Source organism: Vicugna pacos, unplaced genomic scaffold, assembly GCF_048564905.1.
Source record: "Vicugna pacos unplaced genomic scaffold, VicPac4 scaffold_20, whole genome shotgun sequence".
NCBI lineage: Eukaryota > Metazoa > Chordata > Mammalia > Artiodactyla > Camelidae > Vicugna > Vicugna pacos.
Window position 1 is genome coordinate 82756714 of NW_027328741.1, and position 16356 is coordinate 82773069.

Below are 16356 nucleotides of genomic sequence, written 5' to 3' on the forward strand. Positions count from 1 at the left end.
GTCATGAATGAGCTTGTGGGAGTGGAGGCAGCCCCTTGGCCTTGGAGCCTCGCTATAGTTTAAACCCGAACCTTTAGTAGGAAACAAGAATAAGTGATTAATGGATGACTAGATCTGTTCCCCCAGCTTTCTCTTTAGCTATTCTGCAAGTGGACCACATGGGCAAGATAACGTCTAGAGAAAAATCACAGGAGTCAGTAAGTCTGCAGGCAATGGAACGTGGTGAAGAATCTAACCCCCACCCTAAAGATTAACTGAGACGGTCTCCCTCTTTTCTTCTTCTTCTTCTTCTTCTTTTTTTTAATGCCAACTATATTTCAAGTTGTCATGGAGGGGTATTGGGAAAAGTTTTCAATTAGCAACAGTCACCCCTTGGATAAACCTCACTGGCTATGATACTGCCACTGCGCAAAAATGGTTTCCCCCTTTTCCCCTTAAAAACTCATGGTTGAGCAGAAACCTTGGAGTTGGCGTTTGGACATGAGTCTACCTTCTCCCAAGGTTGCAGTCCTTCTAAATAAAGTGACCTTTCGTTTCTGACCCACACTTGTCTCTAGAGTATTGGCTTTCAAATGGTGAGCTGCCAAACCCAAGTTCGCTGTGACTAGAGGTCCCCCAAGACCACTCACGGTCGCTAGGGCCCAGAGGATTCAGGAAAGCTGTCTTACTTGTGGTTAAGGTCTGTTGTGAAAGGACACAGATTAATATCAAGAAAAGAGAAAGATGTAAAGGGCAAAGTCTAGGAGAACCCAGGGGCCATTGTCTGCTCTGTGGAGTTAGACAGGGATGTACCAAATTCTCTCAGCAATGACATGTGACAACATGTGCAAAGCACTGTCGTTAGGTAAGCTCCCTCACGCCTTGGTGTCCAGGGTTTTAACTGGGAGGGGAGGGCATCAGTCAGGCATCAGCGCCTGAGTGATACAGCGTGGTCCAAGACCTCGCTCTTACCAGGAAGGTAATTCCAAGGGCTCAGAGCTTTCTTTTTTGAGCCCTTCCATCTAAACTTTAATAATATGGCTTCTGATCATATAATGCAGCATACATTTCTGACAACAAGTAAAAAAAACCCCATTATGAGAGCACAGTTCACAGAGTGTACCAGGAGCCATCACATTCCCCCAGTATAACCACTCGCTCCTCTGAAGCCCTGATGTCACTGGGCAGTCTACAGGGAGAAAGCTCCTCCAGCCAGCTCCAACCTTGGTCCCACCCCGCCCTTCACAGGCTTTAATAAAGGGGTTCCTTGCTGTTCTGGCAGGTAGAGATCACCCCAGCAACTTCATGACTCTGCTCTACTGTCATGTCCCTGTCTAAAAATACCACGTAGGTGCATGTCAAGGACCAGTCCTCTCTTTGCAATGCTCAGTGTGTGAGTAACCCGAGCTGTGGAGTTGACCCTTCATGGCACAGGGCTACCGGTGTGGTCTGAGATATCAACCAGCTCCTTCGGCCCTCAGGAGGTCGGTGCCCTGAGGCCAGGTACCACAGCAGTCCCTTTGGCACTTAGTTAGGGTCTGATGCAAGTGTTGTAGGAAAACATTGAGAAGCCCTGATTTATAAATAATTCCCCAGGTGATTCTGATAAGCAGTAAGACTTGAGAGCTCTGGGACTAAATGATCGTTAAAGATTTTTTGGGGGGAAAGTGTAGAGCTCATTGGTAGAACACGTGCTTAGCATGCACAAGGTCCTGGGTTCAATCCCCAGTATCTCTATTTAAAAAAAAAAAAAAACAACGATGTTCAAACCATGGTTTCTGTGATTCTTGGAGCTAAAATTCCTTGTAGATGTCTGCTAAGTGTTCTTTCTCTAGATACTTATTTGATTACATTTAGTGTCTGGCCAAAGACACTGCATTTGGAGCAGTACTTTCACGTAGGAAAAGTAGATGCGAGAAGAAAGAACCCCAAGGCAGCCGCAGAGGAGGAGGTGGTGGGAAAGCCTCGGGGAACGTCTGGCAAGAGGGAGCAGACTGCTTCTCTGACAGGCTTCTGCAAAGAGCTTAGGAGAAAAGACTTTTGTCACTGAAAAATGATGTAATGAGTGAATGTGACACAAATAGTTGAACAGCAGCATTTTGAATTTTGTGGAAACTCCAGCAAGCTACATGTCTCTCGGTCCCATGTATCGTATTAGCTAAATGAGATTAAGTGAAACTGTCTTTGCTTAATTAGTACTAAATATAAAGAATAATCTTGAGGAATTTGCACATATGAATGTTAAGTAATTACTGGATTAAAATTCTGCTTCCCTAAAGCTAGCTCCTAGCCGATGATCTGCCCACATTGGTTAAATATGCTCCAGAAATGAATTAATTTGCATTTCAGTGTTAGCTTCCTTCTTTGTAATTCTCTACTGGCACTGGGACTCTCTCATTTTGTTCTCCACACACTACTGTGTTTTCCCTTGGCCTCTAAGGCATCCCTCTTTCCTGGGTTTCTCCCTTTTCTCTGATATTTTCTTATTTTTGTGTTTGGAATCTGTAATTTTGACTGCCCTTAAACATTAGTTGTGCCCCAAACTATACGTATAAGGTTCTATTTTTAAAGCCTCATCTTTTCCTTTTATGCTCATTCCTTCAGAAGTATAATTAAATAGTAAAAGTTCATCGAGTGCCTACTCTATGCCAGACAGTGTGCAAGGCACCAGGGACAAGGAGAAGGAAGCAAAGGCATTGGTCTCAAACACCTTCACATCTTTCAAATTTGACAATCACTTACATCCAGCTCCTCCCCTCTGCTGTCCCAGCCCTGAATCATGCACTGAGCATCTCTGCTCGGAAGACCTGTAGGCACTGCCTACCCACCATGGAAAGTTACTGACTTCATTATCTCTCCCTGTAAACCTGCTCTTCTGGGTCCCCTTTCTCTATTAAATTGCATTATCCCAAGCCCACATGTCGGTGAGTCTGCCACCCTCTCCATATCCATTCAGTTGCCAGTTCCTGATTACTCTGCCTCTGTTGAGGCTCTCAGTTCTGTTTCCTTCTCTCGCTTTCCCCCAGCAGTTCCCAACTGCACAGGTGGGCCAGCATCTTCGTTGTGTCTGTGCCTCCGGGTTATCACAAGGCTGCAGACTCTCCTTCTATCTGCATCTTTCTGCACCTGGTTCTGCCACTTACTTCCAGTGTAGCCTGTGGTATCCCCACTGTGTGGTCTTGACAGCTGTCCCATCTCCTGCCATTTTCACTGATGTCCTTGTTGCTCCAAAAGGGAAGGGAAAAAAACTTCGGTTCTTGTCTTGCCTGAGAGAGAATTCAGACAGGAGATGGAAGCGTTGTGTAATGAAAGATTTTAAAGATTTTATTAACAAAGCGAAAGGACACCTCCAAGAAGGGGAGGCGGGCTGAGCCAAGGGTTGACAGCAGCGGTCTTTGTTTCCTCTCTTGTACTCTCACTGAGAGGTGGTCTCTTGATGGATTGATGACTCTTGCCCTTGGAGTGCTGAGTCTCACCTGTCCCCTTTGCACATGTCCTTACCCATGATGCACACAGAGAAACCCATGGTGGGGGCTAAATTGGAATGCTAATTATATTACAGTGAGCAATGCGTCATGTCCAGTTGAGTCCTTGTCGCCTTCAGGTTCTAATTGGTTTCTTACTGGCACTCATTTAGAGGGAGTAAAGTCCCTTTGTGCTGAAGATGGGTATACCACCATCTTCTGGACCATCCCCTCTCTCCTCCACCTTACTGCCCCCACTTACCTAACTGCCTAACATGCTCACATCCTGGTGGCATGAGCTAGACAGAATTCCCCCAGTGCTTCCTTGTCCTGCCATGTCTCGGTGCCTCAGTGGGGCCCCTGGGCCTGGCATTTCTTCCTTTCCACCTTTAATGATGAATTTCAACCTTCAGGGCTTAGATTTTTCTGTGAAGATGTCTCCACATCTCCCAATTACTTGGCCACATTTCCCTTACAACCTGTTTGCCATGGTATTTTGAATCTCCAGGAACTTGTTCAATGTCTGCACAGAAGAGATGATCACTTTTTCTTTTTTTGGTGGGTGCTGAATAAGCAAAATGAAATTTGCTAGTTTTATATCTAAGGCTCCGTCTCTACGTGATCCTTAATGACTCATTTCAGCTTTTGCAAAAGACTGGATTATTGCACGTCTGATCGATTTAATGAATGTAAATGCAACTGTGAAATGTAAGCTTCGACTTGCTGAGAGCACACTGACCTGTGACCTACATCTCAGTACAAAGAATTCATTTTTTAAAAACTATCTTTAGGCTTTTCTTTCTTAAAATACATTCTGATGAATGAGTTGCACCTGAAAGATTTAGACAGTCCGGTTTGCCTCGCATATCTTCTGCAGAGGGGTTGAGGGGACTAAAAGCGTTCTGAGGTTTTGCAAAGTATAATTGCTGTATATTCTATGCCTACATTGTTCTTAATGCTGTACGTTACACTTCAATGAAGAAAATACTGAATAGTGGTGTGATTTCCTTTTTCGTCCTCCCTGGGTTATTGGGAATATAAATAATAAGAGGGTCTTGTGTTAATTTCACTTATTCTCTTTATACATTTATTCATAAGCTGGTTATATAATCCTTGATCACTATTTTTCATGATAGGATGTTGAATCCAGTTACTATGTGACACTTTCCTTTAAGTTCTAAGCATTCTAGGGTGATGGTGGGGAAGGTGATTACTGCTTGATTCTGCTCCAAAAGATCTTTCCTAGTAACCTGACTGTCTCACAGGGTGGACTTTGCAGAAATACTTCAACTCATTTGCGGCTCACAGTAACGTGAGAGCTGGGGGCTGATAAAAGATTTAGTAATGCTGTTGGTGTGTTAGGCTGCGTGTGGCCCTTTCCCCGATTCTTCTGGAGATTTAATATGATTTCAAAGGGGTTTTTCTTTAGCAGGGTTTAATCTAAGATTATTAAGAAGCAGAGCAAAAGAAGACCTAGGCTTCTCCTTGACCTAATATTTAAATATAGACCCTCTCAGGATAAAAAAAAAGAGCAATAAAAATTGGGCAAAGTGTTAAACTGACTCCAAACATTGACTGTTTCAGTGGATTGGATCTATCAAAAAGGGTAACATTAAAACAAAAGGGAGGGCGGGGAGGGTGTAGCGCAGCAGCAGAGCGCGTGCTCAGTGTTCATGCGGTCCTCAGTCACCAACGCTCGCAGCAAGTGCTCCTGAGCGCTGGCGGACAGCAAGCGGGTGGCCCGGGGTGTTTCCTCGTTACCCTTGCGTTATGTGCCTGCCAATTGCACATTTCTGCCACTCTATCTTTCCATCCCATTTTATATTCATTAATTTTTTTTAATGGAGCTACTGGGGATTGAACCCAGGACCTCATGCATGCTTAGAGCAGGAACTCTACCATTCAGCTATACCCTGCCCCCTTTCCATCCTGATTTATGATGATGTGTTGATGTGAAGTTTTCTCCCACCATTAGACCGTGAGCTCCTTGAGATCAGAGAGTGCGCTTTGCTCATCTGTGCCTGACACTCTGTCTTCAGGGTTGCAGTGGACACTGCAGGCATGTTTGCATAACCTATAAATGAAGCCAGCTCTAGGGGAATGGAATTTGTATTGCCATGCAGTGCCACTGAAAGCCCTTACTTTGAAAACCTGGATTAAATGTAATATCACCTAAATTTTATGGACACAGATGAATCACTGCATTAAACTACCGTGTTTAATTTCATGCTAAAATAAAAGCAATCTCTCTTGTCCTCTCATTATTTAAAGGGTATATTTTTAAAACAGAAAGCGGAGGTGAATTAAAAAGCGTAGAGAAAGTCCTGAGTGTAAATTGCTTACCAGTTTCTAATCTCTTGAATTCATATTTAATAAAGATAAGTTGCTCACTCAACAATTACTTCATCTGTGAGGGGATTCGTATATAAATCACTTAGTTTGGCGTGGGCCTGACATTGATAGGACATAATTGATCTTTAAAAGTTTTATGAAGAATCACAGACTGTGAAATTACTGGCGGTTGTACCGTCTAACTTTGCCTCTCCATCAAGCAGACACCTGTCTTCTTGGTAGTGGAAACCTCATTTTATACGTATTACTGATCAGTCCATGCATTAACTCTGTCTCCCGATAATTAGCACTGTGTTACTTTCTAGTTTATATCAGGAAAAGCTACCAGAATTTGCTAACCTAATAAACTATCACCTAGGTTTTTTTTCTCACCCTCCTCTCACTCCCAAATGTTTAAAGCCAGCATTAAAGCCTGTGTTTCATGTGTTCTGGTTCATGATTTGGTAAACCAATTTGTCATCTAACCTGGTCAAATGTACTGCGTTGGTATGTGTGTGATAAAATTTGAAACATGTTCAGTAAGTCAGTTTTATTCTGCTTTGTAAATTTTTTCCTATTTATTTATTTAGGGATGGAATTAGGTTTACTTATTTGTTTTAATGGACATGCTGGGGATTGAACCCAGGACCTCCTGTGTGCTAAGCACACACTTTACCACTGAGCTATACCCTCCCTGCTATTCGGCTTTTAAAAATCTATAATGACCTGTCCCCTGAAATTTTACTTTTTTCTTTTTCTTCTTCATTCCTCTTCTGTTTGATTCTGTCAACCTTGTTTCTCTTTTCTGGTTAGGAGTCTGTGGGAGAACAGTGTAAGGCCACTCAGTGGTTATTCCTCTCCATTCAGTGGGAGCTGCATCCCAGTTTCCAGTGGCCCCTTGAGGGGTGCAGTCCTCAGCGGGAGCCACTGGACCGCCAGGAGACCCTCCGTCCAGACTAAGACACACTAGTTGGATGAGCGAATCATTTATCATGCTCTATGGATTGAAATGTCTGGCCAGCTCATGACTCAAAGAATTGCATAAGTTTCCTTGAGACAACACTCTACTTTGGCAGAGAGCAGAAGGGCTTTGTACATATTTTGTCACATGAAATGCTAAAAAAAAAGGAGTGAACTTAAGTATTGAGACTTAATAAAATTAATACTCTTAACTGATTCATCAAGGACACACTTAGGTCAAACAGTTTCCCTGCTTCAACTCCTAGGTTCAGAGATACGAGGGATGGATCAGGCTAAGGTACCAGATGTTCTGCTCACCAACTCACTATTGCTTTGCCTTGTAAATATGATATTGGCCCAGTGAGAAGGGCAAAACTTCTCCTTATTATTGTGGAAAGAGTTTTGACCTGACGTTCCCTCTGGACAGAGCTTGAGGACTCCTAGTGTGTCTGTAGATCACACTTTTGAGAGCTGCTGTCCTGAGTGATACAAAGTCACAGAAGCCCTAATAACAAGGATCCAGAATGTTCAGTCACCTCTTGGGGGCTCCAAGGATGCCTCCCATCACATTGACATCCTTGGATGCTCAGTGCCTTGTATAAAATGGGGCAGTGGTTCGTACAGCCTGCCTACATCCTCCTGTACACTTTAAATCATTGCTAGGTTAATTATGATACCTGATACAATGTAAATGCTGTGTGAATAGTTGTGAATACCATGTAATAGCCGTGTAAATAGTCATCAATACAGTGTAAATGCTTGTAAATAGTTGTAAATTCTATGTAAAGGCTGTGTAAATAGTGGCCTGAGCATGGCAAATTCATGGTTTGCTTCTTGGAACTTTCTGGATTTTTTTCACCCCTCAAATATTTTCATTCCATGGTTGGTTAAACCCACTGAAGGGGAATCCGGGGATATGGAGAGTGGATGGCATTAAGTTTGCCCCAGTGGTTCTTAGTTCTAGGGTGAATAATCATTTCAGCCAAATTGGAAATTATTTGGTAAAACTTTCATTAATGTGATATGCTTCTAATTAAGGGGGCAACCATGCTAATTGTTAAATAATCATCTTGCTTTTAACTGGCAGAGGGTGCATTCACAGCCATCACTTCATCCTTGTTTTATCTCAGGTTTTGTTTATTTCTCTCTCTTCTCTGCTCCCTTGTCTAGAAGAGTGAGATAAGGCCGCCATGGAGGAGGAGATGGAGCTTTTGTGATAAGTCATCTTCTCTGGGCTAAGACCTTCCCTTCCCTCTAAACTCTGAGCATCTTTTCTGGAAGGCTTTCTGGTTGGTGACTGATTGGAGATGGATTCAAACACATTCTGCCCCTCTTCCACCTGGGAACTGAGAATCCTGCCACCGAATTCTTAATTTGAGTTTAAAAGATGACGTTCAGGGTTTACTTGTAAGGAAGCTGGCTTCAGCCATGAGAAACTCACCCAGCAATGCGAGAAGGGGGAGCTGCCAAGCTATTCTGTAATCTGCGTTAAGTTTTCAGATGGAGCTCAAATCACGTGTGACTGCACCGAAGGGTAGTGTGTCGGCTGCAAGTTAGAGTTTTGCCTTGTGTTAATGTTGTGTTTGTTTAGCTTTCTACTTCCTCTTTATTTGGGGATCACTGAAATTGATCTTTGTTGCAGAAGATTTCTCGGCATGGCCAGGTGGCATTTAAAAAGCTTAATGTGTCCGAGGACTTGGCTCCAAGTGACTGCATCAGAGGACACATAGCAGCTGCCATGTCTGAGGTCTGGAACGAAACTGATGTTCTGGTTACTGCCCAGCACCGTGTGGTCCCTTCCAGCATCCCCCTTCTTCATGCACGGGTCATGCCCTCCTTCATCTATCTGGTGGGGGCTTTGGCTTGAGCACCATGCCTTCTCTCCCTAACGCATCTTGCTGTCTTTGGCACATTTGCTGTTTGGTGGTGGTGGTGCCAGGGCTCAGCTGTTACACAACAGGCTTTGAAGCAATCACTTGTTGTGTTTTCTTCCTGAAATACCTATCAGACCTTTTATGTTCCCTTTGAAAATGAAGGCTGAGGCAGTAGGGCGTAGCTCAGTGGCTGAACACATGCTTAGCATGCACAAGGTCCTGGGTTCAATCCCCAGTACTTTCATTAAAATAAAAATGATTAAAAAAAAAAACCCTAATTACCTCCACCCTCAATTTTCTTTAAATGAAAAGAAGGGCCAATGGTAAAAATGAAGGCTGTTGCATCATAATTATTATTGGGAGTAAGAAAAACATAACACAATAAATTTATATCATTTCACGTTTGATCATGTTGGATGAATTATCAGGGGAAAAAAAGTCTTGATTTTTCACAATGTTCACTGAGATGGGAACAACTTCTAGACATCCCAGAAATCTGACTTTTCTGGAAATATAGTGTCAAGAGTATATTGATTTAGCCTTAGCTTTCAAAATTGCTTAGAAAGACAGAGAGAGAGAGAGAGAACCAAGAGAGAGGGAGAGGGTGTTCTTCATCTCCATCTTCCTCTGCCTTGGAAGGGCAGGAGCCCTCCACAGAGTACTTTCTGGAGTCCAGGACACTGCTTTTCACTTGGATGTTATTTGAAATTTCCCATGGCTCTGAAAAACCTCAGGGTCAAGGCTGAAGATTTGTGATCTAAACATCCTTGACCCTGCTTCCCATAAACCCACAGATTAATATTGCTGGAACTCACCACCACAGGATGGCTTCCAGCTGTCCAGCATCTAGATGAAATTGAGTAATAAATTCACAAAGTTGAATGTTTCTTGTTGGACAAGCGAGTTCAACCTTCCGTGCCAGGCAATGCTATTCAAATCCAAACCCACTCTGTTAAAAAAAACTATCATAAGGAAACTCCAAATCTGTAAGGTTTTTCTACTGGTGTTTAAAATAGGGCTGAGCTTAATTTATGGTTAAAAAAAGAAGGAGAAAACGAGAACATACTCATGTCCTAGTCTTGTCTGTGGCTCACGTTTTCTGTGACGAAACTTCCACAGCACTGTGCCAACAGGGGGGTGTTGGAAAACAGAAGCTTCTTTCTACTTTATTTTATTTTGCTTTGTTTTGTTTTTCATTGAGGTGCAGTCAGTTACAATGTGTCAATTTCTGGTGTCCAGCATCATGTTTCAGTCATACATACACATCCAGAGATTCCTTTTCATATGGAACACAGAAGTTTCTTGAGGTCTAAATGCCCTAACAAAGAGTCAGCTGATTTTCCCATTGTCTGACTTTGGACAAAGCCCCTTTCTATGACTTGGTTTTCTCAGCTGGGAATGAAGATAATAATAGCGTTATTGCAGAAAGCTGAATAAGTGATACAGGAAAAGTGGGGCGAGAGGATGGCTGTGTCCCAGATCAAAGGTGAGTCCTTGGGAATTGCCTCATCATGTGAAGGTCCTTGGCTTTGTGCAGGAAAGAATTCAAGAGTGAGTCACAGTAGAGGGGAGGTAGATTTATTCAGAGAGATGCCCCCTCCATGGACAGAGTGCGGGCCATCTCAGATGAGACAGCCAGGTTACTAGGAATGGTCTTTTGGAGCAGAATCAAGCAGTAACAAACTTCCTGCCATCACCTTAGAATACAAAGGCCAGAGTGACAGAGCGAGATCCATTCTATTCCAAAGGCAGAATGTGGGCCGTCCGACTCAGAATGGAGAGCAGTGGCCTTGGATCATGGAGTTGGCTATGGAAAATGAGACTGGCCATGAGGCGTGGGAGTTACTAGGTTTGTGGGCTCAGTAACTTCATATGCTGCTTTGGGGAAGGGGCTGGGATTCCCAGGAACTGGGCCAGGATTTTGACCTTTGATGGTCAGACTTGGAACTGTCATGGCGCCCACAGGAGGACCACATAGCAGTTATTGTATTTCAGTGAGCATCTGTTGAAGCTCAAGGTCCACTGGGAGTTGAATCTTCCACCATCTTGGTGCTGATGGATGTGTCCTTCTTTGAATGGTTGTGACCTGCCCCTTTCTCTCCTGTCTCATCAGGACAGATGAGTAAAAATAATAAAACACAACAGCAATGCCTGGCACAGGAGGAACACCATCTGTTAGTTTTCGTTGTGTTGTATCATAATTGTATAATTGTAGTTAATGAGAGGATGCTAGGCGTCCAAGAAGAAAGAGAAGGAGAGAGAGAAAGAGGGAAGGCAGGAGAGAGAGGGTCTTCTGAGAAGGGAGGGGAGAGGTGTGGGTCACAGCAGGGTGTTCCCTGTGCTCCTCCACAACATGAGTGCTGGGCGTTTCAGTAGGCTGGGTATTTGGTGTTGGATTTAAGTTTCTTTAAAGCTAATTTAAAAATACAGTGTTTTCTGTGCACCTGAATTGTGGACTGAGCTTTACACCCACAGTGTTAATTGGTTCTTATAATGATACCATGTATCCATGTGTTCTTTGGATAACACACCTATATTCCATTTTCCAAAGTATATTATGTCTTTGATGGAAGGGACCACTCTGTCACCCTCCCCCCACCCCGTGCCTGGAATATTACTCTCTGGGGGCCATGGGGGTTCAGTAAACACTGATGTAATGCTCACAGTGGTTTTCAATAGGTGTGCTGGGTGCAGAGGTGCCCCGTGTTCCCTCATCAAATCACACGACAGAATGTTTTTATCAGAGCGTAACGATTTTGTCTTTGCTGTTGACTTCCTACTGTCACTGAAAGCCCTGTGAGTGATAACGCTGAATGGGCGTGACACAGCTTTGTGAATATATAACGGGTCATTAAAGAAAGCGCATCTGCTTATTGGGAAGTGGGAGGGATTTTGCACCACGAAGATGTGAGGATAAAGTCAGGGCAGCAGACAGCTCTGGTCGCAGCCCCACAGACAGCCTTGGAGAAAGGGAACGGATGAAGCCAGCAGTCCGGAAGCTTTCGTGGAAACTTCTTGATGTTATCATATTGTAATAGTGATTTCTGTGTTCTTCTTAGATGCTTTGGGTTATTCAATTCCTTCAAGGATGCTGCCAAAACTCTAGAATGCAAGAGTGTGGCAAATTCCAAAAGGTTGACAACCACTGTTCTGGGATAATCACATCTTAAAAGAAAAGTGCGGTGCTCTTGAAGGGTAGGATCTCGATTCTTTCCACATCATCCTGTGGGACCACAAAAAGGTGTCTCAGCTGGATCCTAAACCCCTTCGGTCTGTGGTCAAGTGATCGGGCGGACCCTAAGCGCTAGCTCTGTGGGCTGGCCCCTTTCCACATCTTCCTTCCATAATGAGACAACGTGCCCTCATGTATGCAGACAGTTCACGCATCAGAAAGTCATGTTCACATCAGGTTCCCTTGTCTCCAGTCCCAGGGGTGGTACAGGTGCAAGTCCGGATGGATACTGTGCATGCAGGGGACAGTGTGACTGCTGAGACTCCCCCTCCCCAAGCTCAGGAAACTCTAAGCTTATAACAAGATGCTGGCAAACCTGTCTGCTATTTTTTACCTGAAGATGCTATTTTTCTTAGCTCAGAATGCAAGCATGTCTTCTCTGAGGAAACGGGCAGGCTTTATCAGCCTGGAGTGAGTGAGTAAGTCTGCTCTCTGCCCAGGACAGTGATGCTCCCTGCAGCTTCCTTGGCTGCCCGTGATGTAAGCCTCTGGGAGCAAAGCTGTCTTTGGAGCAATGACCTGCCTGCAGTGCCCCGGGTCTGGCATCCTGGGAGAAGCCACAGAGACCATCAGACTGGGATTCAACTTTGAGTTCTGCTCCTTGCTAGTTGAGTCGTCTTGGTGAGCTGTTTAACTTCCTTGTCAAATGAGGGGGAATGGTCATTCTCCCCCCACTACGCCCCCGTAGAGCTACTGAGAAAATTAAATTAGAGTGTTTCAAGCACCAGCAGAATACTTAGCATAATAGTAACACATCGGACAAGTTAGGGCTGCACAAAGCTGTGTGTAACGGAATTCTTGATCAAAGTAGTTTAAAAAAATGAGTTTTCTTTCGGGACAACAAGGGCAGAGGGGGTTTAGGACGGATTCGGCTCCACCCTGAACCACGCTGCCGGGGACAGACTCGCGCTGCCTCCTCAGGGCACTGCCCCGGAAGGTGGTACCTGGGCAGCACACCCTCTGGGTCTGAGCCTGCATCCCAGGGAGCCCTCCCTGTGCGAGTTCTGCACCTCTGCTCTGGAGGGGATGCTCTTTGCAGGGCCACATCCACATGCCAATTGGCTGCTGTGGGTGACAAGGAACACTTTCAGAGGGGAGAGTGGATATGTTTAGTTAAGTCTACAGTCGTCCCCAATAAAAATGAAATTCTGTTAGACAGTGAGCAGGGGGAATGAAGCCTGTTGTGGACTGGCTGTGCTGTGCCTCTGTGTTTAAGCCATTCACAGTGTCATCCTGTGCCTCCATGGGCAACAGAAATGTCCCTTCCTGGCAGTCACAGACTCGGCTGGCTGCACACTTTGTATTAGACATTTATATTTAAATTTGAAAAGGTTAATTCTACTTGATCCAGTGGTCAGAGGACAGATATATTTCCCAGCCTCCGGATTCTTAGACACCGTGAAGAGTGGATTTGGGGAGCTCCAAAATGGAACAGAATGAACACATCACACTTAACGAGGCCCTCTGGAAAGTTACTGCCTCTCAGCTAGGTAGCCTAATTCCCTTATATTTTAATTTCCTCTTCTTCCTTAGCAGATACTGTGGGGCACTGTCAATGAATTGGCTCTCAGCATTCTGGTTTTAAGCTTCTGTTTCATTCTTTATGTTATCAAGAGTTGGTCAACTGGGTATCCAGTCATTCTGTGTAGCCTATTTTCTTGGATGTGAATTAAACTGTTGAGTTCAGGATTTTTATTTCAGCCATTTCCTCTGGTAGAAATGTTCCTAAAATGTATTCCTCTCTCCTTAATGAGAGGATACTGAAAATAACTTATCCTAATTTTGATGATTGAGAATCACCTGTTGAGCATCAGTCATTATGATAATTTGTGAGACCCTCCAGGCCAGTGTCATAGGTCCCTTTCAAAAGCCATCATCATCCTTCAGGAAGTCATCACTGCCTTCACCATTGCCCCTTTGCTCTTGACTTGTCACCCCTGTTCAGATGATTACGTTGATGTCTGTCATACCTGCAGCTGCACCATGAGCATGACCTTTGAAACTGCACCCTCCCTCCCTTCTCATCTGTGCTCATCTCATTAACGAAGAGAGACGAGAATCTCTGCTCACATTTGCTGATCCCTGCTTCAGACACATTGTTCTTTTTTTTTTGTTGTTGTTGAAGTACAGTCAGTTAGAATGTGTCAATTTCTGGTGTACAGCACAGTGTCCCAGTCATGCATACACATACATAGATTTGTTTTCATATTCTTTTTCATTGAGGGTTATTACAAGATATTGAATGTAGTTCCCTGTGCTCTACAGAAGAAATTTGGTTTTTTAAATTTATTTTTATATATAGTGGCTAACATTTATAAATCTCAAACTCCCAAATTTACCCCTTCCCACCCCCTTTCCTCCGGTAACCATAAGATTGTTTACTATGTTGCAAGTCTGTTTCTGTTTTGTAGATGAGTTCATTAGTGTCCTCTTTCTCTTTTTTTAAGATTCCACATATGAGTGATATAAGTGAAGTAAGGCAGAAAGAGAAAGAAAAATACCAGACATACAGTTTTTGTCCATAGAGCAGTGGTCTCCCAAATTTTCTGAAAGTGGACTCCTCTTATTAAAAAAAAAGCTTTAAACACTTGATTTACTTTTTATTCACAAAATATTTACATTTTGAAATTAAATCAATAAATTATGTACGTTATAAAACATGCACAGAAATAGACAATTTAAAAGCATGAGATACAATATGGCTAGAAATACAAGCTTTAGAACTTCTTTCTGTGCCTCAAGAGACAGTCTTGCCCACTTCGTGGGTAATCTGCCTCACAGCTTGGAGTTTTCTCTCTTAAAGGAAAAAGATGAAACTTCTCACACGACCCCAGCCTTACAATTTTCTAGAAATCTTAATATCAGCTTTTACCTTGAGTCTCCTTACACTCAAGGGAAATTGATTCATGGGGACCTGCCAAAATAAAGGTGGTTTTGTATCTTGAAAAACATTATAAGTATAGACTTAAAAAACAATCAGTTCTGTAAAACTATTTGGAGAAGGGACTATGATCAAAAAGAAGCTCCTGGAGACCATAAAATTTGCCTTTGCAATTACGATTATTAACCATTTCTCACTGGTGGATTTATAGGCTTCTAATGTGGAATCTCACTTGAAATGCCAAGACCACCTTTCAGGAAACAGCATACAACATGGGTAAATATGTTTATTGATAAGACTGTGTGGGCTTAGTGAGACAGCCCAGAACTCAGGGCACTTTCAGATTGTTTTCTGAGAACCATTACAGAGCATGTCCTGCGTGAGACCTCTAGAGTCCTGATCTTGCGTTCATGGATTTCATACATACCACTCGATGAGTTTTGGTGTATCAATTGATACAGGAAAAATGGGGCCAGAGAGGATGGCCCTGTCCCAGGTCTCAGGAGAGTTCCTGGGACACACCCCTTCAAGTGAGGGTCCTTGGCTTCACTCAGGAAAGAATTCAAGAGTGAGTCATAGTCAAGTAAAAGTAGATTTATTTAGAGAGATGCACCCTCTGTAGACAGAATGTGGGCCATCTCAGAAAGCAAGAGAAAGGTTACGAATTGCTGGGTTTTTAGTATTTATGGGCTCGATAATTTCATATGCTAACAAGTGGGAGGATTATTTCAACTATTTTGGGAAAGGGGCTGGGATTCCCAGGACCTGGGCCATCACTCAGTTTTGACATTTGATGGTCAGCCTTGAAACTGCCATGGCGCCTGTGGGAGTGCCTTTCAGCAGATGTTGTATTTCATTGTCTATTGAAGCTCAAGGTCCACTGGGAATTGAATCTTCCACCATCTTGGGCCTGGTTGGTTCTAACCAGTTTATGTCCTATCTTGTTTTTCTCAATGGCTGTGTCATGCTTTTAATGGTTGTACCCTGCCCTCTTCCCTCCTATCTCAAATGAACATGTTAAAGTTTGTATGCAAAATGGAACAAATAGATATAATGCGTGCCTATTTCTGGGAATGTGGCCATAACTATGTATTTAGGAGACAGACATCATATCAGATATTTTACTAGAGAGAATTTTATATGAAAAACTGTTAACCAAGTATAAAATTATTCACAAGGGATGTAAAGGGAGAACAAGAATTCCAAGTTATCACAAAGGTAGCAATTGCAGGAGGCTGCTGCTGCTTCTAAGAGCTGGAGAAAGAAAGGAAAGAGGTTGGAATAATGAACATTTAGAAACCTGACACTCAGATGTTGGAGGGGCTGTAGCCCAGATGGTTCTGGGACCCAGGCCCCTCAGAAGGAGACCAGGCACTGGTATGGGGTCCCTGAGGGGGTGCCCGGGGCTGGTTGGGAGAGTATTGGATTCTCTCCACACTGGACTCAACTACACCTTCCAGAACAAACCACCTCTGCTGGGGTGAAAAAGCACTTTTGGATGGTGCTCCAGGAGCTCACAGGCCAACAGGAAGAAGGGAGACCCTTCCTCCTCCTCCTGCTATGCCTCCCCAGCACCCCCAGTCAGTGGACTCAGCTGGCAAAGCAGAAACGTGGTTTGCAGCCTCGCAAGGCTGG

At 43.7% G+C, this 16356-nt stretch overlaps 1 pseudogene; it reads right to left on the bottom strand.

The window, feature by feature from the left end:
* Window positions 1-294: 294 nt before the first annotated feature.
* Window positions 295-416, bottom strand: LOC140694241 (U4 spliceosomal RNA; annotated as a pseudogene).
* Window positions 417-16356: the final 15940 nt, after the last annotated feature.